The 25,101-nt window shown below is 46.4% G+C and overlaps 1 protein-coding gene across 5 annotated transcripts in view; it reads left to right on the forward strand.

Moving 5' to 3' along the window:
- Nucleotides 1-25,101, forward strand: part of COL26A1 (collagen type XXVI alpha 1 chain) — a 200,471-nt gene that overhangs the window by 96,088 nt on the left and 79,282 nt on the right. The gene's annotated exons all lie outside the window — the stretch shown is intronic.

Genomic DNA, 25,101 nt, shown 5'->3' on the forward strand with positions numbered 1-25,101 from the left:
CTCCTGCCTCAGCCTCCCAAGTAGCTGGGATTACAGGTGCCCGCCACCACACTCAGCTAATTTTTGTATTTTAGTAGAGACAGGGTTTCACTATGTTGGTCAGGCTGGTCTCAAACTCCTGACCTCAGATGATCCACCCACATCGGCCTCCCAAAGTGCTGGGATTACAGGCATGAGCCACCACACCCGGCTAAGTGTCCTTTTCAAGGTCTGTTTAGTAGCACAGTTTTTGCATCTTTCTGCCTTTTTGGGGGTGGTTTTGTTGTTTAGAATGTCCCCCAGTCATAGCGCTGAAGTGCTGTCTGGCGTCCCTAAGTGCAAAGAGGCTGTGATGTTCCTTGCGGAGAAAATATGTGTGTTAGATAAGCCTCATTCAGGCATGAGTTATAGTGCTGTTGGCTGTGAGTTCAATGTTAATGAATCTATAGTAAATATGTTAAAAGGTGCCTTTAAGCAGAAACACACATAAGACAAGGTTATGTATTAACGGGTTGATTATCATGAAATCAGAGGCTCAGAGGACCCTAACCCTGTATTTCCCGTATGAGCAATGGTTCAGTATTCACTAATATAGTGTAAATGGTGATTTCATAGAGCATAACTACAGTGAATGGCCAGCATCAATTGTATCTATGGATCTATATCTAACTAAATATCTAAACAAAAAATTTTTCTTTATCTTTTTTTTTTCTTTTTTTGAGATAGAGTTCTGCTCTGTCACGCAGGCTGGAGTGCAGTGGTGCCATCACTGCTCACTGCAACCTCCACCTCCCAGGCCCAAGTGATCCTCCCACCTCAGCCTCCCGAGTAGCTGGGACTATGGGCATGAACCACCACACCTGGTTAATTTTTGTATATCTTTGTAGAGACGGGGTTTCACCATGTTGTCCAGGCTGGTCTCGAACTCCTGGGCTCAAACAATCCACCCGCCTAGACCTCCCAAAGTGCTGGGATTACAGGCATAAGCCACCGTGCTCAGCCTAGTTTTTTCTTATTATAAAAGTACGTACATGTTTAGTGTAGAAAACATGGAAACATGCAGTATTACACCTCTCACTTCAGTGAGAAGCCTTCAGATCTTGCTCTGTGCTTACATGTTAACTGCACTGTACATGCCGTTTGGTAAGTTTCTTTTCTTTTTTGAGACGGAGTTTCACCTTGTAGCCCAGGCTGGCGTGCAATGGCACAATCTCAGCTCTCCTGCCTCAGCCTTCCAGGTAGATGGGATTACAGGTGTGTGCCACCACACCCTGCTAATTTATTATTTTTATTATTTTTAATTTTTTTGAGATGGAGCCTAGCTCTGTCACCTAGGGTGGAGTGCAGTGGCGTGATCTCAGCTCACTGCAACCTCTGCCTCCTGGGTTCAAATTGTTCTCCTGACTCAGCCTCCCAAGTAGCTGGGACTACAGGTGCATGCCACCACACCTGGCTAATATGCTTTGTATTTTCAGTAGAGACAAGGTTTCACCATGTTGGCCAGGCTGGTCTCAAACTCCTGACCTCACATGATCCACCTGCCTCGGCCTCCCAAAGTTCTGGGATTACAGGTGTGAGCCACTGCACCTAGCCTGGTAAGTTTCCTTCTCACATAAATTATCATGAACATCTGTCTTTGGCAATAGATAGCCTTCTATGATATCATTGTGGTTGTAGAACTTGAGTATACACACACTTTATTAACTAATATAAGATATTTAAATTGTTTCTAATTTTTAAATAACATTACTGTAAGTAATGTTTCACCTTGTAGCCCAGACTGCATATATATATTTGCAGCCTGAATATATAAAAGCCTGAATATATAAAATTATATATTTTAATGGAGATAAAATGTACACATACTTAAATGCACAGATGTTTCTCTTTTTTAGAGATAGGATTTCATTCTGTTGCCCAGTCTGGGGTGCAGTGGTGTGATCATGGCTCACTGCAACCTTGACTTCCCAGGTTCAAGCAATCCTCCTACCTCAGTTTCCCAAGGAGCTGGGACTACAGGTGTGCACCACCACGCTGGACTAATTAAAAAAAAGTTCTGTCTGGGCACGGTGGCTCATGCCTGTAATCCCAGCACTTTGGGAGACCAATCACCTGAGGTCGGGAGTTAGACCAGCCTGATCAACATGGAGAAACCCCATCTCCACTAAAAATACAAAATTAGCTGGGTGTGGTGGCACATGCCTGTAATCCCAGCTACTCGGGAGGCTGAGGCAGGAGAATCGCTTGAACCTGGGAGGCAGAGGTTATGGTGAGCCGAGATCGCACCATTGCACTCCAGTCTGGGCAACAAGAGAGAAACTCCATCTCAAAAAAAAAAAAAAAAAAAAAAAAGAAATATATATATGTGTGTGTGTATATATATATATATGTGTGTGTGTATATATATATATATATATATCTTTTGTAAAGACTTGTTTACCAAACAAGTCTTGTTATGTTGACTAGGCTGGTCTCAAACTCCTGGTTTCAATCTATCCTCCTGCCTTGGCCTCCAAAAGTGCTGGGATTTTAGGTGTAAGCCACTGTGCCAGGCCCACAGATCTTAAGTGTACAATTTGATGAGTTTTGATAAATGCATACACATTTCCATCAGCTCCCAGAAAATCTCTACCCCCGTGTAATTGTTCAATGGGTTCTTCCTGCCTGCCACCCAGACAATACCATGAGACCGTGGTATTGCAGTAAAGAAGGATTTTAACTAACACGATGCCAGCCTCATGGGAGAACTGGAGTCATCATTCAAATCAGTTTCGTCAAAGACTTGGAGGTTAGGATTTTTCAAGGATAGTTTAATGGGCGGGGGACTAGGGAATGGGCGCTGCTTACTGTTTGGGGCTGCCATCATAGGGGTGTGGAAAATAGTCCTTGGGCACTGAGTCCAACACGGGGTGCAAGGCTACAGGACGGGTTAAGTGATGAGTCATGAGTCCGGGTGGGGTCAGTCAGTTGCTGAGATGCAAAAGTCTGAAAAATATCTCAAAAGACCAACTTAGGTTCTACCATAGTGATCTATAGGAGCAAATGGGGAAGTCATCAATGTTATGACCTCTGGCCACGTGTCTCCTGAGCCATGAAAGATTATAGAAACCATGTCTACATTTCAGCAGAATTCAGGCACCCATAATTCTAATCTCAAGGTCGTTCATTAGTCTTCCAAAGGCAGTTTCCTCCCCTGAACAAGGAAGGAATCCGTTTTAGGGAGGGACTATTATCATCCTTGCTTCAAAGTTAAACTATAAGCTAAATTCCTTCCATGGTACAGCTTGGCCTCTACCCAGGAGTGAGTGAAGACACCCAGTCTGTGAGGTTAGAAGCAAGACGGAGTCAGCTATTTCAGATTTCGCTCACTGTCATAATCTTTGCAAAGGCAGTTTCACTAGAAAGCACTGTTCTGACTTCTATCATCATAGATCAGTTTTGACTATTCTTGAACTTCATATAAATGGAACCATACAGCATATAATCTTTTGTGTATGGTTTGTTTCACTTGCATTTTTGAGATTCTTCCATGTTTCACATATACATGTGTAGTTTACTTATATTTGTTGCTGGGTATTATTCCATTATAGGCATGCGCCACCAAGCCCCGCTGATTTTGTATTTTTAGTAGAGATGGGGTTTCTCCGTGTGGGTCAGGCTGGTCTCACACTCCCGACCTCAGGTGAACTGCCCGCCTCAGCCTCCTAAAGTGCTGGGATTACAGGTGGGAGCCACTGCGCCCGGCCTTATTGACCTTGTATTTAAAGATCATGCTAAGTTCACTGATTAGTGCTAGTAGCTTACTTTATTGCTTTCCTTTTGACTGTCTGTATAATCTATCAGGTCCTCTGTGAATAAAGATATTTTTGCTTCTTCCTTTGTAAACTTTATAACTTTTATGGCTTTTATTTCTTTTTTCTTACCTTACTGGACTGGCTAGAACTTTTAGTAAAATATTTAATAGAAATGGTGAGAACAGACATACTTGTTTTGTTTTTGCTTATGGGGGGGATCCTTAATATTTCACTCTTTTCTTTTCCTTTCCTTTTCTTTTCTTTTCTTTTCTTTTCTTTTCTTTTCTTTTCTCTTTCTTTCTCTCTCTCTCTCTCTCTCTCTCTCTCTCTCTCTCTCTCTCTCTTTCTTTCTTTCTTTCTTTCTTTCTTTCTTTCTTTCTTTCTTTCTTTCTTTCTTTCTTTCTTTCTTCTTTCTTTCAACAGAGTCTCGCTCTGTCACCCGGGCTGGAGTGCAATGGCGCAATCTCAGCTCACTGCAACCTCCCCCTCCAGGCTTCAAGTGATTCTCCTGCCTCAGCCTCCTGAGTGGCTGGGATTACAGGCGTGAGTCACTATGCTCAGCTAATTTTTGTATTTTTAGTAGAGACAGAATTTCGCCACGTTGGCCAGGCTGGTCTCGAACTCCCGACCTCAGATGATCCACTCGACTCGGCCTCCCAAAGTGCTGGCATTACAGGCATGAGCCACTGAGCCCAGCCTATTTCACTTTTTTCTTAGAGTTTCACTTATTAGAGGGGATATTCTCTTCTGAGTTTGTTGAGAGTTTTCATCATGATTAGGTGCTCAATCTTGTCAAATGCTTTTCCTGCATCTATATTGAGGTGATTACAAGTTTTTCCAGTCTTATTATGTTAATGTGGCAAATTACATTGATTATGGAATATTAAACTAATCTTTCATTCCTCATAACCTCTTTTTTTTGGGCAGGGAGGACAGAATCTCGTTCTGTCACCCAGGCTGGAGTGCAGTGGCACGATCTTGGCTCACTGCAACCTCCGCCTTCCAGGTTCAAGTGATTCTCCTGCCTCAGCCTCCCGAGTAGCTGGGATTACAAGCACCTGCCACCATGCATTTTTGTATTTTTAGTAGAGATGGGGTTTTACCATGTTGTCCAGGCTGGTCTCAAACTCTGGACCTCAGGGGATTCTCCCACCTTGGCCTCCCAAAATGCTGGGATTATAGACGTGAGCTACCACACCCAGCCTATTTTTACTGGATAAATGTCATTTGGATGTATTATGTATGATCTTTATTTATATTTCTGTATTTGATATGTGTCTTGGTCTGATGGTAGTACCCTATCCAAATACCTGAGACCAGGCCATTTATAAAGAATAGAAATTTACTTCTTATCATTCTAGAGGCTGGGAAGTCCCAGATCAAGGTACTGGCAGATTCAGTGTCTGGTGAGAGCTTGGTCTCTGCTTCTAAGATGGTGTCTTGAATATAGCATACACTGGAATGGTAGGTAGGACACTGTGTCCTCACATGATGGAAGAGACAGAAGAGGCAAAAAGGGGTGAATGACTTCCACCAAGCCCTTTTAGTTATTTATTTATTTTGAGACAGAGTCTCACTCTGTTGCCGAGGCTGGAGTGCAGTGGCATGATCTCAGTTTACTGCAGCCTCCGCCTCCCAGGTTCAAGCAGTTCTCCTGCATCAACCTCCTGAATAGCTGGGAGTACAGGTGCCTGCCACCATGCCCGGCTAATTTTTGTAGTTTTAGTAGAGACAAGGTTTCTCCATGTTGTCCAGGCTGGTCTCAAATTCCTGACCTCAAGTGATCTGCCCACCTTGGCCTCCCAAAGTGCTGGGATTACAGACATGAGCCACCATGCTGGCCTCAAGCCCTTGTATAAGGGCACCTTATCTCACTCATGAGGTCAGAGTCCTCATAACTCAATCACCTTTTCTTTTCTTTCTTTCTTTTTTTTTTTTTTTTTAAGACAGAGCCTTGCTCTGTTGCCCAGACTGGAGTGCAGTGGTGTGATCTCAGCTCACTGCAATCTCTGCCTCCTGGGTTTGGGCTATTCTCTTGCCTCAACCTCCCAAGTAGCTGGAATTACAGGTGCACACCACCGTGCCTGGCCAATTTTTGTATTTTTAGAGAGATGAGGTTTCGCTATGTTGGTTAGGCTGGTCTCGATCTCCTGACTTCAGGTGATCTGCCCTCCTTGGCCTCCCAAAGTGATGGGATTACAGATGTGAGCACCTGCACCTGGCCGACTCAATCACCTTAGAATACCACCACATTGGGATGAAGTTTCAACATGAATTTTGGAAGAGACATAAACATTCAAACCAGGACAACACCTATCTATAATTTTCTTTCCTTGCCACGTCTTTGTCAGATTTTTGGTTATGAGACTTTTGCTGGTCTCATAAAAGGAAATGGGAAATAGTCCCTTCTCTTCTATTTTCTGAAAGATTTTTGGGGTAAAGCTGTTATTGCTTTTTCCTTAAATGTTTTATAGAATCCACGGTGAAACCATCTGGTCCTATAGTTTTCTTGGTGGGGAGGTTTCTGATAACAAATTCACTGTCTTTAATAGGTATAGGGCTACACATGTTTCTATTTCTTATCTTAATAATTATTTATGCATTTAAAAATAAACTTTATTGAGGTTTAACTTACACACATCTTATTATGTACTTGTAATTTGCATGCATATAATTTATCCCCATCTGTTCAATAAGTTTTGATCACATGCATATTTTTTCTTTTCTTTTCTTTTCTTTTTTTTTTTTAAGACAGTTTTGCTCTGTTGCCTAGGCTGGAGTGCAGTGGCATGATCTCAGCTCATTGCAACCTCCACCTCCCAGGTTCAAGCGATTCTCCTGCCTCAACCTCCCAAGTAGCTGGTACTACAGGCTCTCACCAGCACACCTGGCAAATTTTCTATTTTTAGTAGAGATGGGGTTTCACCATGTTGGCCAGGCTGGTCTCGAACTCCTGACCTCAAGTGATCCTCCCATCTCAGCCTTCTGAGTAGCTGGGACTACAGGCACATGCCACCATGCCCAGCTGATTTTTGTATGCTTTGTAGAGACAAGGTTTCACCTTACTGCCCAGGCTGGTCTTAAACTCCTGAGCTCAGGTGATCTGCCTGGCTCGGCCTTCCAAAGTGCTGGGATTACAGGCGTGAGCCACGGCACTCGGCCTCACTAGATTTATACTTTAAGGATATTCCTTAAGTCACATTTCACCAGTAGATGTCCTACCAGTTAGTTCAATCTGGTTAGCAGCGTAGCGGACATCATCACCTTTATCAATATCATTTCAATGCATCTGTATTCCTCACATATGAAATGGTACTTCAGGTCGGGCGCAGTGGCTCACGCCTGTAATTCCAGCACTTTGAGAGGTTGAGGTGGGAGGATCACCTGAGGTCAGGAGTTTGAGACCAGCCTGGCCAACATGGTGAAACCTCGTCTCTACTAAAAATACAAAAAAAGTAGCCGGGTGTGGTGGTGCATCCCAACTACTTGAGAGGCTGAGGCAGGAGAATCGCTTGAACCTGGAAGGTGGAGGTTAGAGTGAGCCAAGTGAGCCAAGATCACACCACTGCACTCCAGCCTGGGCAATGTGAGCAAAAACTCTGTCTCCAAAAGAAAAAAAAAAAAAAAGAAAGAAAGAAATAGTACTCTATAGTTTAGAAAGTGTTTTCAGTTTGTTGTATTTACATTTTGTTGATGCAGAAACAGGCCCAGAGGAAAGAATAGATTAAATGGCCAAGTCATGTAGCTGAGGAGTGGCCAGTGTAGAACTGAAACCTGGGTCTTTTTTTTTTTTTTTTTTTTTTTTTTTTTTTTTGAGACAAGGTCTGATTCTGTTGCCCAGCCTGGAGTGCAGTGGCACGATCATAGTTTACTGCAGCCTTGAACTCCTGGGCTGGAGCAGTCCTCCCACCTCAGCCTCTTGAGTAGCTGGGACTACAGGTCCGTGCCACCATGCCTGTCTAATTTTTAAATTTATTTTCATTTTTATTTTGTAAAGTGAAGTTTCACTATATTGCTTAGATTGGTCTTGAATTCTTGGCCTCAAGCGATCCTCCCACCTTGGCCTTCCGAAGTGCTGGGATTACAGGCGTGAGTCATTGCGCCTGGCTGATGGTAGATCTTTTTGTTCCTAATTAGGTGCCCTTTACTCTAAGCTACCTGGGACCTTTGCAGTCTTGGGAAATCCCACCGGAAGTCGTCCCAGAACAAGGGACAGGGCAGCTGGTCTCTGGGCTGGCTTCTTCCTGCAATTCCTAAGGTGGCCTTGTCTCTAGAGTTCTTTTGTTTGTTTGTTTGTTTTTCGAGATGGAGTCTCGCTCTGTCGCCAGGCTGGAGTACAGTGGCACGATCTCGGCTTACTACAACCTCTGCCTCCCGGTTTGAAGCAATTCTCCTGCCTCAGCCTCCTGAGTAGCTGGAATTACCGGTGCCCACCACCACACCCGGCTAATTTTTTTTAACTTTTTTTGTAGTTTTAGTAGAGATGGGATTTCATCCTGTTAGCCAGGATGGTCTCGATCTCCTGACCTCATGATCCTCCCACCTCAGCCTCCCAAAGTGCTGGGATTACAGGCATGAGCCACCACACCTGGCCTACGACCCTAGAGTTTTAAGGCCCCATCTCACATTGGCTTGGTATTGAAGAAGAGATTTACCACAAAGTTGATCATCTCCTCAACCATCAGGAGATGATAAGTTTAACTTGAGTAGGGGATTTTTACTCTTTTCTCTGTATTCCAGCTGGAAATGAATCCAACCAGGACAGGAAATGAATCCCCTGGACTCCCATATGGGCAAGGGCAGGCCTGGGACAGAGGGGCTTAGCTAGTGCATCCGAGCGTGGAGCTGACTGATTTGAGTCCAAGGCGATGCTGACCATTCTGCCCCGACTCTAGCTCTGTGTACGGGCGTGTCTGTGTTTTGAATGGCTGAGGGTTGAAAGCCAGGAGTTCACTCTCCTGGCAGGAGACTGCAGCCTCCTGGTCTATCTGCAGAGCTCATTGCTTTAGGAAAATGACTCCCCATGAATCTGATGATGTCTCTGAGACTTGCCTTCCATAGCTGTCATTCAAACTAGGGCCATTTATCAAAACGAGCCGAGTGCATAGCAGGTTCCGGGCACTGGATACTTGGATCACATTGATGAACAAGGGACTTCAGGGGCTCCCAGGTGTGCTGTGTGTGTGTGGTGGGAAGTGTGCAGGGGCCAGAGGAATGAACAAATAATCCAGTACTGTGAGAGAAGGACTTCGCTAAAGGTACGATTGAGGTGTTGTGAGATTCACAGGAGGTAGAGGTCTGGGTGGCACTCCTCTGGTTCAAGGCCTGGCTCCCTGGGTCCAAGTTTCTCAGAATCCCATGTTACCATGCATCCTCGCTCTTCTATAGATGGCATCTTTCTTCCCCACTGGCTCTCTCCCATCAGCACTTAAGGATACTGTCATGCGTGTCCGTGTAAAGAGACCACCAAACAGGCTTTGTGTGAGCAATAAAGCGTTTTAATCACCTGGGTGCAGGCGGGCTGAGTCCAAAAAGAGAGTCAGCGAAGGGAGATAAGGGTGGGGCCGTTTTATAGGATTTGGGTAGGTAAAGGAAAGTTACAGTCAAAGGGGGGTTGTTCTCTGGTGGGCTGGAGTGGGGGTCACAAGGTGCTCAGTGGGGGAGGTTTTTGAGCCAGGATGAGCCAGGAAAAGGAATTTCACAAGGTAATGTCATCGCTTAAGGCAAGGACTGGCCATTTTCACTTCTTTTGTGGTGGAATGTCATCAGTTAAGGCGGGACAGGGCATTTTCACTTCTTTTGTGATTCTTCAGTTACTTCAGGCCATCTGGGCAAGTCACAGGGGATGCGATGGCTTGGCTTGCGCTCAGAGGCCTGACAGATACTCCAGCATCTCTCTCCTTTAAGAAAACAGCCTCAGGCCAGGCGTGGGGACTCACGCCTGTAATCCCAGCACTTAGGCAGGCCGAGGTGGGCGGATCATGAGGTCAGGAGTTCGAGACCATGCTGGCCAACATGGTGAAAACATGTCTCTACTAAAAAGACAAAAATTAGCTGGGCGTGGTGGCGCGCACCTGTAATCGAAGCTACTCAGGAGGCTGAGGCAGGAGAATCGCTTGAACCTGGGAGGCAGAGTTTCCAGTGAGCCAAGGTCGCGCCACTGCACTCCAGCCTGGGTGACAGAGAGAGACTCCGTTTCAGAAAAAAAAAAAAAAAAAGAAAGAAAGAAAGAAAAAGAAAACATAAAGAAAAGAAAACAGCCTCATTGCATCTACATCATTCTTTTGCTATCAGCTTTCCTCAGCCGATCTTCTTGGAAGCACTGGTTGCTCTCCCTGACTCAGTTTCTTTGCTTCTAGGGTCTTCTCCAACCTCTGCGGCCAGGTCTCTGCCCTGCTTACTATCTCATTTGCATCTGCGGGATGCTATTTTATTTTATTTTTGAAACAGGGTTTTGCTCTGTCACCCAGGCTGGAGTGCAGTGAAGTGATCATAGCTCACCTCAATCTCCTGGGCTCAAGTGATCCTCCTCCTTCCTCAGCCCCCCAAGTAGCTGGGACCACAGGTGCACACCACCATTTGCAGCAATTTCTTTGCCTTTTTTTTTTTTTTTTTTTTTTTTTACAATTTGTAGAGATAGGGTCTCTCTATGTTGCCAAGGCTGGTCTCGAATTCCTGGCCTCAAGCAATTCTCCTGCTTTGGCCTTCCAGCAGGTTGGATTACAGGTGTGAGCCACTGCACCTGGCCTCCTCCTCCTCCTCCTCCTCCTCCTCCTTCTTCTTCTTCTTTGAGACGGAGTTTCTCTTTTGTTGTACAGGCCAAAGTGCAATGACACGATCTCAGCTTACTGCAACCTCCGCCTCCCGGGTTCAAGCAATTCTCCTGCCTCAGCTTCCCAGGTAGCTGGGATTACAGGTGCCCGCCACCACACCCGGCTAATTTTGTATTTTTAGTAGAGATGGGGATTCGCCATGTTGGTCAGGCTGGTCTCAAACTCCTGACCTCAGGTGATCCACCTGCCTCGACCTCCCAGAGTGCTGGGATTACAGGTATGAGCCACGGCGCCCGGCCACCTCCTTCTTTTTCTAATTATGATCTTCCTTGGGGCCAATTTCACACATCGGCACTCAAGGTCACACACCTTGCCTTTGAGTGGTGGGTGCAATGATGGCCAAGGCCAAGGCACTGAAAAGGCCTGGGTTACCCAGAAACCCTCCACCTATCTCACTACAGCAGAGGAAGCATTTCTAGAACCTCCTGGTTGGGGCTGGGGTCCCATCACAACCACACTGTGGCTGAGAGAAGGGAAGGGCCTTGGTCAATGTTATTGACCATCAGTTTCAGTTGGGCCTGAGGGATAAGTTTAAGGTCTCTTCCACAGTGTGCTGGCCCAGACTGGGCAGAGCCGGTGGCCAGCCCACCCCTAGCCCTCACCCTTGGGGCCATGGGGTGGGTTCACTGGGACTTGCCTCTGCTTAGCCTGTTATGGTGATGGTGAGCAGAGATGGATGGGCTCTGTCCAGGGAGCATTTTATTTTTTGAGACGGAGTCTTGCTCTGTTACCCAGGCTGGAATGCAGTGGTGCGATCTTGGCTCACTGCAACCTCCACTTCCTGGTTTCAAGCAATTCTCCTGCCTCAGCCTCCCGAGTAGCTGGGATTACAGGTGCCCGACTCCACGCCCGGCTAATTTTTGTATTTTCAGTAGAGACGGGGCTTCACCACATTGGCCAGGCTGATCTCAAACCCCTGATCTTATGATCCCCTCACTTTGGCCTGCCAAAGTTCCGAGGCTGGTCTGGAACTCCTGGCCTCAAGTGATCCTCCCATATCAGCTTTCCTAACTGCTGGGATTACAGGCTCATGCCACCACTCCCAGCTAATTTTTTATATTTAGTAGAGATAGTATTTCACTATGTTGGTCAGGCTGGTCTCGAACTCTGGACCTCAGATGATCCACCCACCTCGGCCTCCCAAAGTACTGAGATTACAGGTGTAAGCCACCAAGCCCGGCATCTAATTCTCATTTTAATATTATTATTATTACTATTTTAGACGGAGTTTCGCTCTTGTTGCCCAGGCTGAAGTGCAATGGCGTGATCTCGGCTCACCGCAATTTCTGCCTCCTGGGTTCAAGTGATTCTCTTGCCTCAGCCTCCTGAGTAGCTGGGATTACAGGATCCTGCCCCCACGCCTGGCTAATTTTGTATTTTTAGTAGAGATGAGGTTTCTCCATGTTGATCAGGCTGGTCTTTTTTTTTTTTTTTTTTTGAGAGGGAGTCTCGCTCTGTCGCCCAGCTGGAGTGCAGTGGCGCGATCTCGGCTCACTGCAAGCTCCACCTCCTGGGTTCACACCATTCTCCTGCCTCAGCCTCCCGAGTAGCTGGGACTACAGGCGCCCGCCACCTCGCCCAGCTAGTTTTTTGTATTTTTTTAGTAGAGACGGGGTTTCACCGTGTTAGCCAGGATGGTCTCGATCTCCTGACCTCGTGATCCGCCCGTCTCGGCCTCCCAAAGTGCTGGGATTACAGGCTTGAGCCACTGCGCCCGGCCAGATCAGGCTGGTCTTGAACTCCTGACCTCAGGATCCACCCACCTTGGCCTCCCAAAGTGCTGGAATTACAGGTATGAGCCACTATGCCCAGCCTCTAATTTTAATTTTTATTTTATTCGTTTATTTATTTTGGAGACAGAGTCTTCCTCAGTTGCCCAGGTGATCATAGCTCGCTGCAGCCTCTAACTCCTGAGCTCAAGTGATCCTCCCACCTCAGCCTCCTGAGTAGGCGGGACTACAGGTATACACCACCATGCCAAGCTGATTTTAAAAATTTTTGTAGAGGCGGAGTCTCGCTATGTTGCCCAGGCTGGTCTTGAACTTCTGGCTCCAAGTGATCCTCCTACCTCAGCCTCCCAAAGCACTGGGATCATAGGTGTGAGTCACCACCCTTAGCTTTAAGTCTCTAATTCTTTCTTTCTTTCTCTCTCTTTCTCTCTCCTTTCTTTCTTCTTTCTTACTTTCTCATTCTGTTGCCCAGGATGGAATGTGGTAATGCGATCATAGCTCACTGCAGCCTTCAACTCTTGGGCTCAAGCAATCTTCCCACCTCAGCCTCCTAAGTAGCTGGGACTACAGGTGCACACCACCTGTAGCCATGCTAAGTTTTAAATTTTTCATGGAGATAGGGTCTTGCTATGTTGCCCAGGCTGCTCTCCAACTCCTGGGCTCAAGTGATCCTCCTGCTTCAGCTTCTCAAAGAGCTGGGATTGCAGATGTGAGCCACCACTCCCAGCCTCTCTGCATCATTTTAACAAAGAGTCACAGCCTCTGGACCCCTGGGCTGTGGCAGGATGAGCCCTGTTTCCTCCTCACACTCCAGTGCAGAACAACGTCAGGAAGTGCTTTCGGATTACAGGTGTGAGCCACTGCACCTGGTCAGGAGTTCAAGACCAGCCTGGCCAACATGGTGAAACCCTGTCTCTACTAAAAATACAAAAAAATCAGCCGGGCGTGCTGGCGCACGCCTATAGTCCCAGGTACTCGGGAGGCGGAGGCAGGAGAATCGCTTGAACCCAGGGGGCAGAGGTTGAAGTGAGCCGATATCATGCCATTGCACTCCAGCTTGGGTGACAAAGTGAAACTCTGTCTCAAAAAAAAAAAAAAAAGGAAGTGCTCTCGGCCCAGCGTGACAGTGATATAAGACATCGGACTCCTTCCCATGTAACCGGAAACCCATGAACAGAGCCTGGTGGTTTTACAAACAGGATGAGCAGAATGGAGAACAGAGATTCTCACCTTCTGGGGGTCCACACATGTTCCCCGAGATTGTGAGAATGAGTGTGTGCAGCTGGCTTGGACAAGGGTGCCCCAGCACTGCAGGGGCCAGCGGCTTTCTACCCAGGGCTTGCCAACAATTTGTTAATGGCCCTGACTGAGGTGACTCAGTTTCCCAGCTAGAGCTCCCCAGCAGCAAATGCAGGCTTGGCTGCTGTATCATTGATCACTCCCAGCCTGTCCCTGACAAGCGATTCTATACCCCTCACCTGCTTGGACAGTGGAAAGGGGCCACAGGCGTCAAGAGTCTTAGACCCAGCATTTAAATCCTGGCTCCACACACTAGTTCTGTGGGCTGGTCGCTTCCTGTCTGAACCTCCATTTGCTTATCGATAAAGTGAGCACAGTGATAGCTGCCTTGCAGAATTGTTAATATATTGTATATGAAATGAGGTGACAAGTACCTGATGTGGCACAATTGGTGGCACAGAGTAGGCCCTTAATAAATGGCCCTTGTTACTGTCATTCCCTGACCTGCCCAGCGCTAGGCACAACAGTGTTAGAAACACACATTGATTAGCCAGGTGCAGTGACTCATACCTGTCATCCCAGCACTTTGGGAGGCCAAGGCAGGAGGACTGCTTGAGGCCAGGAGTTAGAGACCAGCCTGGGCAACATAGACCCCTTCTCTACAGAAAACTTTAAAAATTAGCTAGGCATGGTGGCGTGCACCTGCCACTCAGGAGGCAAAGGTGGGAGAATCGCTTGAACCTCGGAGGTTGAGGCTGCGGTGAGCTGTGATTGTCCCACTGCACTCCAGCCTGGGTAACACAGCGAGACCCTGTCTCCAAAAAATGTATAAATAAATACAGACTGACTGATTTTTGTATCTTCCCCTTCAGGATATAGATGCTTGACTGAGATGAGAGTGCTAAAACCCCCTGCTGTGTGTGTATGTGTGTGTGTGTGTGTGTGAGAGAGGGAGAGAGAGAGAAGAAGAGAGAGAGAGAGAGAGAGATTCAGTCTCTGCCTTTTCATACGACGTGGAGGGTCGGAGTACGGATCCCCTGAGTATCAGAAAGCACCCTGTCAGGTAGAACATGCCAGGAATCCCTGGCCTTGCTACCAGAGCTGGGAGCCCTGGGCCGAGGTCCAGAGTTAGCGACCTCCCCCTGCAAAGCTGCTGTTTTCCTTCAGGGAGTGGAGATTGGTTGGGGTTTGGAGTCCAACCAAATTCCCCTTGGAGGGCAGCACATCTGCGCCAGGAATGCTGTGAACGTCCGTGGGAGGTGGTGGGTGGTGTAGAGGGAGGCCAGAAGTCAGGACCTTTTGAAGCAGCATTATTGTCTGGGGGAAATACCTGAGGTTCATCATCTCGCGCCAGGGAAGTCAAAGACGTGGACCCACAAGAAGTGAGTTTAAGAGCAGAGGTTTAATAGGTGATAAAAAGAGAAAAGAGAACAGCCCTGTCTCCTGCAGATAGAGAGGGGCTGCCGAGTGGGTCTTCTGGCTTCATGGTGAAATGCACGGGGCTTGGGGAGGGGGTGGCCGCTGGAGGGGGTGGTTTATAAATAAACTTGAAGAGGCAGAGTCTGATTTACGCAGGGCCCGAGAGATTGGTCAGACCAGGTGTGACGTTTGTATAGAGTGAGAAGAAGCTGGCCATCCCGCCGCAATCTTTTATTATGCAGATGGGTTCTCTACCTGGCTGCTGCCGTCCGGTCTGTTCCTTACCGTACACATGGTTGACAAAGAAAAGCGAAGATGGGGCTGGGCGCGGTGGCTCAAGGCTGTAATCCCAGCACTTTGGGAGGCCGAGGTGGGCGGATCATGAGGTCAGGAGATCCAGACCATCCTGGCTAACACGGTGAAACTCCATCTCTACTAAAAATACGAAAAATTAGCCGGGCGTGGTGGCGGGCACCTGTAGTCCCAGCTATTCGGGAGGCTGAGGCAGGAGAATGGCGGGAACCCGGGAGGCGGAGCTTGAGATGGCGCCACTGCACTCCAGCCTGGGCGACAAAGCGAGACTCCGTCTCAAAAAAAAAAAAAAAAAAAAAAAAAAAGAAAGAAAAAGAAAAGAGAAGATGGAGCCGCCATGTTGAACCCGCCTGGCCCCCAGGTAACCCTTTTCTATTGGCAGGGCTGCCGTCATTTACCTATGCAAGCTTTTAGCTTGCTTACCCGTGCTTGCAGATTTTCAGGCTGCTTTTTGTTAGAAAAGAAATGATTCACACCTTTAATCCCAGCACTTTGGGAGGCCAAGGCTGGTAGATGGCTCTTGGTCAGGAGTTCAAGACCAGCATGACCAACATGGTGAAACCCCGTCTCTACGAAAAATACAAAAATTACTCGGGCGTGGTGGCAAACGCCTGTAATCCCAGCTACTCAGGAGGCTGAGGCAAGAGAATCGCTTGAACCCGGAAGGCAAAGGTTGCAGTGAGCCAAGATCGCACCACTGCACTGCAGCCTGGGCAACAGAGCAAGACTCAGTCTCAAAAAAAAAAAAAGGAAAAGAAATTATTTTGCAGCTGCTTTTTATTAAAAGGAAACCTTACCAAGGACTCTCTTACTCCCGCTATCTGCCTAAACGATTTCTTTCTAGCTCTTGTATCACTTTGCAAGCGACCTGCCCATCCATTTCTCCTCTGGAAATAGGATCACAGGAGTAGCCCTGCTGGGGAAGGGGCACCTTGTTGGTCTTTGCTCCCCGAGGCGGGGCTCCGAGCCGCCAAGCAAGGCCGCCATAACCACGCACTGAGCCCTGGTTATCGTAAACTTCCTGCAGGAGGGGACTTACCTTCCCATGATGCCATGTCTAGACACGAGGTCAGGTATAAATTATGGAGACGATGTAGCATGTTCGGTGGTTAAACCGTAAAACTTTAACGAGAGATTTCTGTGTCTTGAACATGTGCTGGGGAAACTGTGGGAGGAGGGAGGGGGAGACGCATTCACTTCCTTTCCACTTCCTCTCTGGCCGTCTGTAGGGGTGCAGGCACCACCCTGGAGGCCAAGCCCTTAGCACTCAGCTGGGATTTGGTGTCAGCGAGTGGCCTCCACCAGCCCTGGCAGTTCCCAGGCTTGGCTCCCATAAAGCGGCTAGACGGAGCCCTGCCCTGCTGCACCGGGTGGACCTTGGCCAAGTCACAGCCTCGCAGGCCTCAGTTTCCTCATCTGTGAAATGGGAGTGGGAGAGAGACTCTCCCAGCACAAATGTTTCCATCTCCTGATCTACGACCTGGCAGAGCGCATCAGCAGACACGCACGCTGAGCAGAAGGAATGCCTCTCTGAGTTTCAGACCTGCCTCATGGGGCCCTGGGTACACTGTAGGGCAGAGGAATAGCTTTGTAGGCTGTAAAGCGCTGTGCAGACGCACAGCCCTCCTGGAAATTCTGGGGGTCTCTTTCTCTGAAAAGGGCTGAAAGCTATGCTGGTAGCCATTTAGGAGATATCTTTGTGGAAAAGGAAATGGACACTGCTGTCGTTTTTTCTGACTCCAAATACATTGCTCCAATTCTCTGACACCACCACCATTCCATTCAGATACTACTGGGAGTTAGCGCAGACCCCACAGTTTAAGGGCTCAGGCCCATGAGACTGCTCTCACAGCAGATGACGGCCATAAATGGGGTGCCCAGTCTACCTGCACTTATGCAAATTCAAGCGTTTCCACGATTTCTCCTTTGTTTATTTTTTTTGAGACGAAGTTTTGCTCTTTTCGCCCTGGAGTGCAATGGCGCCATCTTGGCTCACTGCAATCTCCGCTTCCTGGGTTCAAGCAATTCTCCTGCCTCAGTCTCCTGAGTAGCTGGGATTTCAGGCATGTACCACCACACCCAGCTAATTTTTGTATTTTTAGTAAAGATGGGGTTTCACCATATTGGCCTGGTTGGTCTCGTACTCCTGGCCTCAAGTGATCTGCCCGCCTCGGCCTCCCAAAGTGATGGGATTATAAGCGTGAACCACCACGCCCCACTGGTGTCCACGATTTCTGCCTCAAGTTTGGTAATTCCCTAGAACCACTCACAGAACTCAGAACAGCACTTTGCTGATGGTTACCGTTTTATTGTAAAGGAAACACTTGAGTAGCAGCCAACTGGGAGAGATGCATATGAAGCGGCATTGTTGTCTGGGGTAAATACCCAAGATTCATTCTCTCACGACCATGGGCAACTAGGATGCAGACACACGAAGAGTGAGGTTCAGTGCAGAAGTTGAATCGGCAAAAGAAAGAGAAGAGCTCTCTATGCTGCAGACAGAGGGGTCCCAGAGAAATGGATTGCCGCCTTTTTTTTTTTGGAGACAGTCTTGCTCTGTCACCCAGGGTGGAGTGCAGTGGTGCGATCTCAGCTCACTGCAACCTCTGTCTCCCAGGTTCAAGCAATTCTACTGCCTCAGCCTCCTGAATAGTTGGGATTACAGGTGCGCACCACCACGCCCAGCTAATTTTTTGTGTAGAGAGGGGGTTTCACCATGTTGGCCAGGCTGGTCTCGAACTCCTGACCTCAGGTGATCCATCCACCTCGGCCTCCCAAAGTGCTGGGATTACAGATGTGAGCCACCACACCCGGCCCCAGGTAGCCCTTTTCTATTGGCATAGCTGCTGGCATTCACCCATGCAAGCCTCCGGCTTTCTTCTCTATGTCTGCTGCTTGATTTTTCAGGCTGTTCTTTGTTAGAAAAGAAATGATTTGGGGGCTGCTTTTTTTTTTTTTTTTTTTTTTTTGAGACGGAGTCTCGCTCTGCCGCCCAGGCTGGAGTGCAGTGGCCGGATCTCAGCTCACTGCAAGCTCCGCCTCCTGGGTTCACGCCGTTCTCCTGCCTCAGCCTCCCGAGTAGTTGGGACTACAGGCGCCCGCCACTGCGCCCGGCTAGTTTTCTGTATTTTTTAGTAGAGACGGGGTTTCACCGTGTTAGCCAGGATGGTCTCGATCTCCTGACCTCGTGATCCACCCGTCTCGGCCTCCCAAAGTGCTGGGATTACAGGCTTGAGCCACCGCGCCCGGCGGGGGCTGCTTTTGTTAAAAGGGAAACTTGCCAAAGACTCTTTTGCCCTCGCTATCTGCCTAAATAATTTCTTTCTATCTCCTGTATCACATAGGCCAGTATGGAGGGTGGGGACAGGATGTAGAGCTTCTCTATCTTTTCTGAGTATCCGCTGTCCCAGAACATTCAGGTGTTTACCAACCTGGAAGCTCCATGAACTCCACTGGTTAGGGTTTTTATATGGGGGTCTCTTTACATAGGCTCGATTGACTGCATCATTGGCCATTGTTGATTCATTCAATCTCGTCTTTCTTTTCTTCCTGGGAGTCAAGGTTGGAGCTGAAAGTTCCCACCCTCTAATCACGTGGCTGGCTTCTCTGGCCCCCACCCTCACCCTGAAGCTGTCTAGGGGCCCAGCAGGGATCACCTCACTTAGCATAAACTCAGATTTGGGGGAAAGAGGCTTGTTATGAATAACAAAACACACTCCTATCACTCAGGAAATTCCAAGGGTCTTAGGAGCTCCATACTAGCAATTTCAACAAAGACCAAAAACATGTATTTTATTATACCACAGACACAGAGGTCTTTGGAGCTGAGGCTGGATGCTACTCTGTGTACTGAAGACATTCACCCGGGCCTTAAGGTCAAGGTAGAGGAGGCCCTGGTTTCCAGCAATGACATTTCACGGTGCCAGCCCCCACGTGCCGTAATATCTGCTCCCACGCGATTAAGCATAAGGGCTTTATACTTGCCTTGTGCACATGGCTGAGCAATGGCAGAGGTTTGAATAGGGTGGTCAATGTGGAGCCACATCACAACACACCCTGTGTGAGTGTGTTACCGGAAAGGAGTGTCATCTAGACTCCCAACAGTGGGTTCTTGGATTTTACACAGGAAAGAATTCATGGTGAGTTACAGAGTATAGTGAAGCTAAGATAATGTATGAGACTACTCAATTACAGAACAGGCTATCCTCAGAAAGCGGAAGGACTATACCCACCTCAAATACAATGCTTGCTTAAATAGGATAACAGAGCTAAGAATAATGTCTTTTTTTTTTTTTTTTTAGACAGAGTCTCACTCTGTTGCCCAGGCTGGAGTTCAGTGGCACGATCTCAGTTCACTGCAGCCTCCACCTACTGGGTTCAATCGATTCTCCTGCCTCAACCTTCAGAATAGCTGGGACGATAGGCACGTGCCATCATGCCTGGCTAATTTTTGTATTTTTGGTAGAGACGGGGTTTCACCATGTTGGCTGGGCTGGTCTCCAACTCCTGACCTCAAGTGATCTGCCCACCTTGACCTCCCAAAGTGCTGGGATTATAGGCATGAGCCACCGCGCCCGGCCAGAATAAAGTCTTACATGCTTTATTCCAAAGGTTTGTGATCAGGTTGTGACAGGCAATTAGTATTGCTATTCTCTCGTGTAACTATTGATTTCAGCAAGAATTAATAGGTATGCTATTATCTTTTTTTTTTTTTTTTGAGACGGAGTCTCGCTCTGTTGCCCAGGCTAGAGTGCAGTGGCCGGATCTCAGCTCACTGCAAGCTCCGCCTCCCGGGTTCACGCCATTCTCCTGCCTCAGCCTCCCGAGTAGCTTGTGGGACTACAGGCGCCCGCCACCTCGCCCGGCTAGTTTTTTGTATTTTTTAGTAGAGACGGGGTTTCACCGGGTTCGCCAGGATGGTCTCGATCTCCTGACCTCGTGATCCGCCCATCCCTCGGCCTCCCAAAGTGCTGGGATTACAGGCTTGAACCACTGCGCCCAGCCTGCTATTATCTTTAAAGCAAAACTTTTTTTTTTTTTTTTTTTTTTTTTTTTGAGACAGGATCTTACTTTGTTGCCCAGGCTGGAGGGCAGGGGTATAAACATGGCTCGCTACAGCCTCAACCGTCCAGGGTCAATTGATCCTCCTGCCTCAGCCCGCCAAGTAACTAGGACTATAGGCATGTGCCATCACACCTGGCCAGTTTCTGAATTTGTTTGTAGAGATGAGGGTTTCACCACGTTGCCCAGGCTGGTCTGGAACTCCTGAGCTTAAGCAATCTGCCGACCTTGGCTTCCCAAAGTGCTGGGATTAGAGGTGTAAGCCACCGTGCCCAGCCTTGAAACTTATTTTTAAACTAAGAATGCTTTTTCTTCTTAAGATATCAGGGCATCAGAACATCTCTTTAAGTTCGAGGTCTTATTTAGTTAGTTGGTGTCATTAACTCATCCCTTCCACCATAAACACTTTGTAACCAAGAGTGCCTAACTTCCTGGGAATGTAACCTATCAGGTTTAGTTTTATTTGGCCATTATTCAGGATGGAGTCACTCTGGTTCAGACTCCTCCGATAGGTGGATCTATTCCACCATGGAGGGGTTGTGCTAAGCATATATGGACTGAGGACATCCTGGCACATGAGGGCCATGTGGCTCAGGTCATGCACATCGTGCCTCGGGAAAATGCCCCCCAGGAGAGCATAAAGCAGCTGGGATGAGGACAGCCCTTCCCTCAGCCAACTGTTCCACCATCAAATCGCATTTATGAAGTGCCCACATGCTCTTAGGAGCCCGTAAACACCCGAATCTGTGGCTCAAACCTTCAATCCTTCTAGCCGAACTGTTGCGGGGCCCCAGGGGACCCTCCGGGGCTGCAGAGGGACTACACTTGGCTCTGGGTCTCCTGTTCCCACAAGAACCCCCTAAATGTTCTTTATGGCTAAGCATTGCCTGTGTTACCCCGACATGGCGTTGGAATGTTCCAGAATCCCTGAGCCTCACTCTGCCTTTGTAGTTATTTATTGCCTGGGCCTCTCACTCAGTGCTTCTCTTACAGGCTTGGAGTTTTCTTCTTTTTTTCTCAATTGCCTGCATGTTTATCTTCCCAACTAGTCTATGAGCTGACTACGGGTTGCATCTTTTGCTGCCACTTTTTGGTCTGCTAGGACCTCACCTAGAGGAGAACAAAAACTGGGCTTGGCACCTCTGGACCTGCAGTCAAATCTGGTCCTACCACCTCCTAGTTGTAGAGTTTTGGACAGCAGCTCACACATGTAACCTCAGCACTTTGGGAGGCTGAGGCAGGAGAATTGCTTGAGGCCAGGAGTTCAAGACCAGCCCAGGCAACAGAGCAACACCTTGTCTCCACAAAAACAAAACAAAAACAAAACAAAACAGAACAAAACAAAAAATTATCCAGGTGTGGTAGCTCAAGTGGACCTCAAGTGATCCACCCACCTCGGCCTCCCAAAGTGCTGGGATTACAGGCATGAGCCACCAAGTCTGGCCTATTGATATCTTTAAAGAAAACACAAACTTTTCTGTGACTTGAGGTGGGTGTTTCAGGAGAGCGTGGTGGTGAATGTGTGTCTGCTATCTGTGCCCAAAACACATGAGCAGAGGAAAATAAAATGTCCTTTTGTAAAACTAGGTCATGACACAGGACAGCCAGACTCAGTCACCCTTAGTGTCCCTCTCACCATACTAATGGTAAAGTTAAAAGTCTGAATCTCTAAAATTTACATAAGAAATATTTCAAATTAACCAAAAAGTACATAAAACACGCCATAAAATACATATATACTTACCACCGAGATTTAACAGTTGTTAGCATTATGTCATATTTGCTTCAGTGTTTTCTTTTTAACTTTTTATTTTGAAATAATCCAGAACAGCATGTTTTAAAGGAATAAAATGTTGTGGGCATGGCTAAAGTCAGGTACAATTAAGGCCTGTATGCCTTTTCTCTTTTCCCAAACGTGATGCTAATAAAATTGGTGGATGTCATTCCCAGACAAATTTCTGTACTTTTACTACATATATATTTATAGCTAGAAACAAAACGTACTATTGTGTGTTTTAAAATTTGCATAATGATGTTCTGCTGAATTCATCATTTTGTAGTTTGCTTTTTCACTTGACAAAATATTAGTGAGAGCTATACATATTGACTCTTTTACCTCTCATTCATTTTAACTGCTTTATAGTATTTCACTGCAGGGATATACTGCCGTTTATTTATTATTCCCCTACTAACAGATATATTGCTTCTACTTTTTCACAATTACAAACAGGGCTGCAGGGACTACCCTTGAATCCTTGTGCCTGTGAGCAAAGGATTGCCCGGACAGAAAATACTTACAGTTAATTCTTCTAGATGTGGTCAATTGCTCTCCACACTCAGTGTTCCAATTTCCACTTCAGTAGTGTACAAAAGTTTCCCATTATTCCATAGTCTAGCCAATTTTTCATGTTACCAGAGTTATTACATTTTGCACACAAATGGATGAGGACCTGTATATCATTTTAAAATTTACATTTCCCTAATACATCCAAATTTAAGCCTCTTTCAGTTTTGTTTGTTCAAAAGTTAGTCTTTAGACATCACTCTTGAATGATAGTTTAGCTGGGTATAAAATTCTGGGTTGACAGTTATTTTTCCTCTGCATATTGGAGATATTACATCATCTTCTAGCCTCTATTGTTGCTATTGAAAGATCTACTGAAGGTGTCTTTGGAGGTAATTCATTCCTTTTCTTTGGTTGATTATAATATTTTGTCATTGTATTTGGAATTCTGCAGAGTCACTGTGATCTGGTGTCTAGATATGGATCAGTTTGCTTGCCCATTTGAGACTCTTTGTAAGTCCTGAATCCTTGAATATATGAGGCTCCACATATTTTTAAATCAATTGCAGAAAACCTCAAGCTATTATCTCTTCAGATTTTGCTTCTTTATAAAATTTCCTCTATTCTTTGCTTCTGGACCTCCTTTTTTTATTTCTTTGTATTTTTATTGGCATATCATAGTTGTGCATATTTTGGGGGTACATGTGATATTTTGATATGTGTATATAATATGTAATGATCAAATATCCATCACCTCAAATATTTATCTTTTTCCTGTGTTGGGAACATTACAATTCTTCTCTTCTAGCTATTTTGAAATCTATAATAAATTATTGTTAACTATTATTTCTCTACTGTACTATTGAATACTAAAACTTAATTTTTTTTAAGAGACAGGGTCTCACTATTTTTTCCAAGCTGTTCTTGAACTCCTGGGCTCAAGCAGTCCTTCCACCTCAGCCTTCTAAGTAGCTGGGATTTAGAACTTATTCCTTCTATTTAGCTGTATGGTTTTATCCATTGGAAGTTCTTTCAGATAAAATCCTCATTCTCTCATTCTATCTTCTGAGTCTCTAAACTGCTCATAATTTCTATTTCTTGTGCATTTTGGGCAATGTTCTCAGATCTAGTTTTCATTTTATTTATCTTCTCCTCCGTGTGTCCAATAATACTTTTTATCTGTTTAATTATTACTATTCTAATTTTCCCAAGTTATACTTAGTTACTGTTCACTTCTACCCTATTTTCAATTCCTTCTTTTAGCTCTTTTGATATTTTTAAACATTCTTATTTTATACATATGTCATATTTCCTTTCATATTTGATGTTTTATTTTCTCATGTTGCTGGGGCTTTCATCTTTCTGATTATTTTATTTTATTTTTGTTTTTTTTGAGACAGGATATCACTCTATTGCCTGGTCTGGATTGTCATAGTGCAATCATGGCTTACCATAGCCTTGACCTTCTGTACTTGAGTGATCCTCCCACCTCAGCCTCCCAAGTTGCTGGGACTACAGGCATGCATCACCATGCCCAGCTTTTTGGGGGGTATTTTTGGCAAAGGCAGAGTTTTACCATGTAGCCCAGGCTGGTCTTGAACTCTTGGGCTCAAGCGATCCTCCCGCCTTGGCCTCCCAAAGTGCTGGGATTACAGGTGTGAGACACCGTACCTGGCCTTCCCTGGTGCTTTTATTTCCTCTCTCATGGTAGCTTGTTTCCTTGTTTGTTTTGTAGTTTTTTATGGTTAACTCATCTTTGTCACAGCTTGTTTTTCAATGAGAAAACAAGCAGTCTGGATTGTGGAACCACTCTTCCACAAAGCTTTGCAAGGCACTCCAGAATATCCCGGGCAGGAGTTGATTTTCATGTTAATTTCTTGATTTGTGGGTTTCTGGATAAATGCTAGTGAATTTCAGATATTAATTCAAACCTCAGATCCAAACAAGGCACAGGCCTGAGATTTGGATGTTATCAGGGGAGATTTTCTTTTTAAATTCAAACAAAGAGGAGACACTGCCTTGTTCCCTCACTCTGCTGATCAGCAGACAGTTTTCTAGCAAACCTTTCACAGATGGTTGTCCTTCCTTATTTCCTGGGTTATCAAAATGCATGGGTGTAAAACCCCACACTGAAGCAGCTAGGTTACCATGACAGCCACCCCACCCAAGGTCAGTTATAGCATCTTTATAATATCATGTAGCAGCTTTTGTGTCTTCAGTTTTCTCTTTATTCTTGTAAGCACCTCCTTTCTTTCTTAGGATCTCAGCTATGCATTTATCACAATTTTATATATATATATATATAAAACAGGGACTCACTGTCACCCAGGCTGGAGTGCAGTGGCACCGTCATAGCTCACCGCAATCTCAAACGCCTGTGCTCAAGCGATCCTCCCTGCTCAGCCTCCTAAGTAGCTGGGACTATAGGAGAATACCACCACACCCAGCTG

Source organism: Macaca mulatta, chromosome 3 (assembly GCF_049350105.2).
Source record: "Macaca mulatta isolate MMU2019108-1 chromosome 3, T2T-MMU8v2.0, whole genome shotgun sequence".
In the NCBI taxonomy this organism is placed as follows: Eukaryota; Metazoa; Chordata; class Mammalia; order Primates; family Cercopithecidae; genus Macaca; species Macaca mulatta.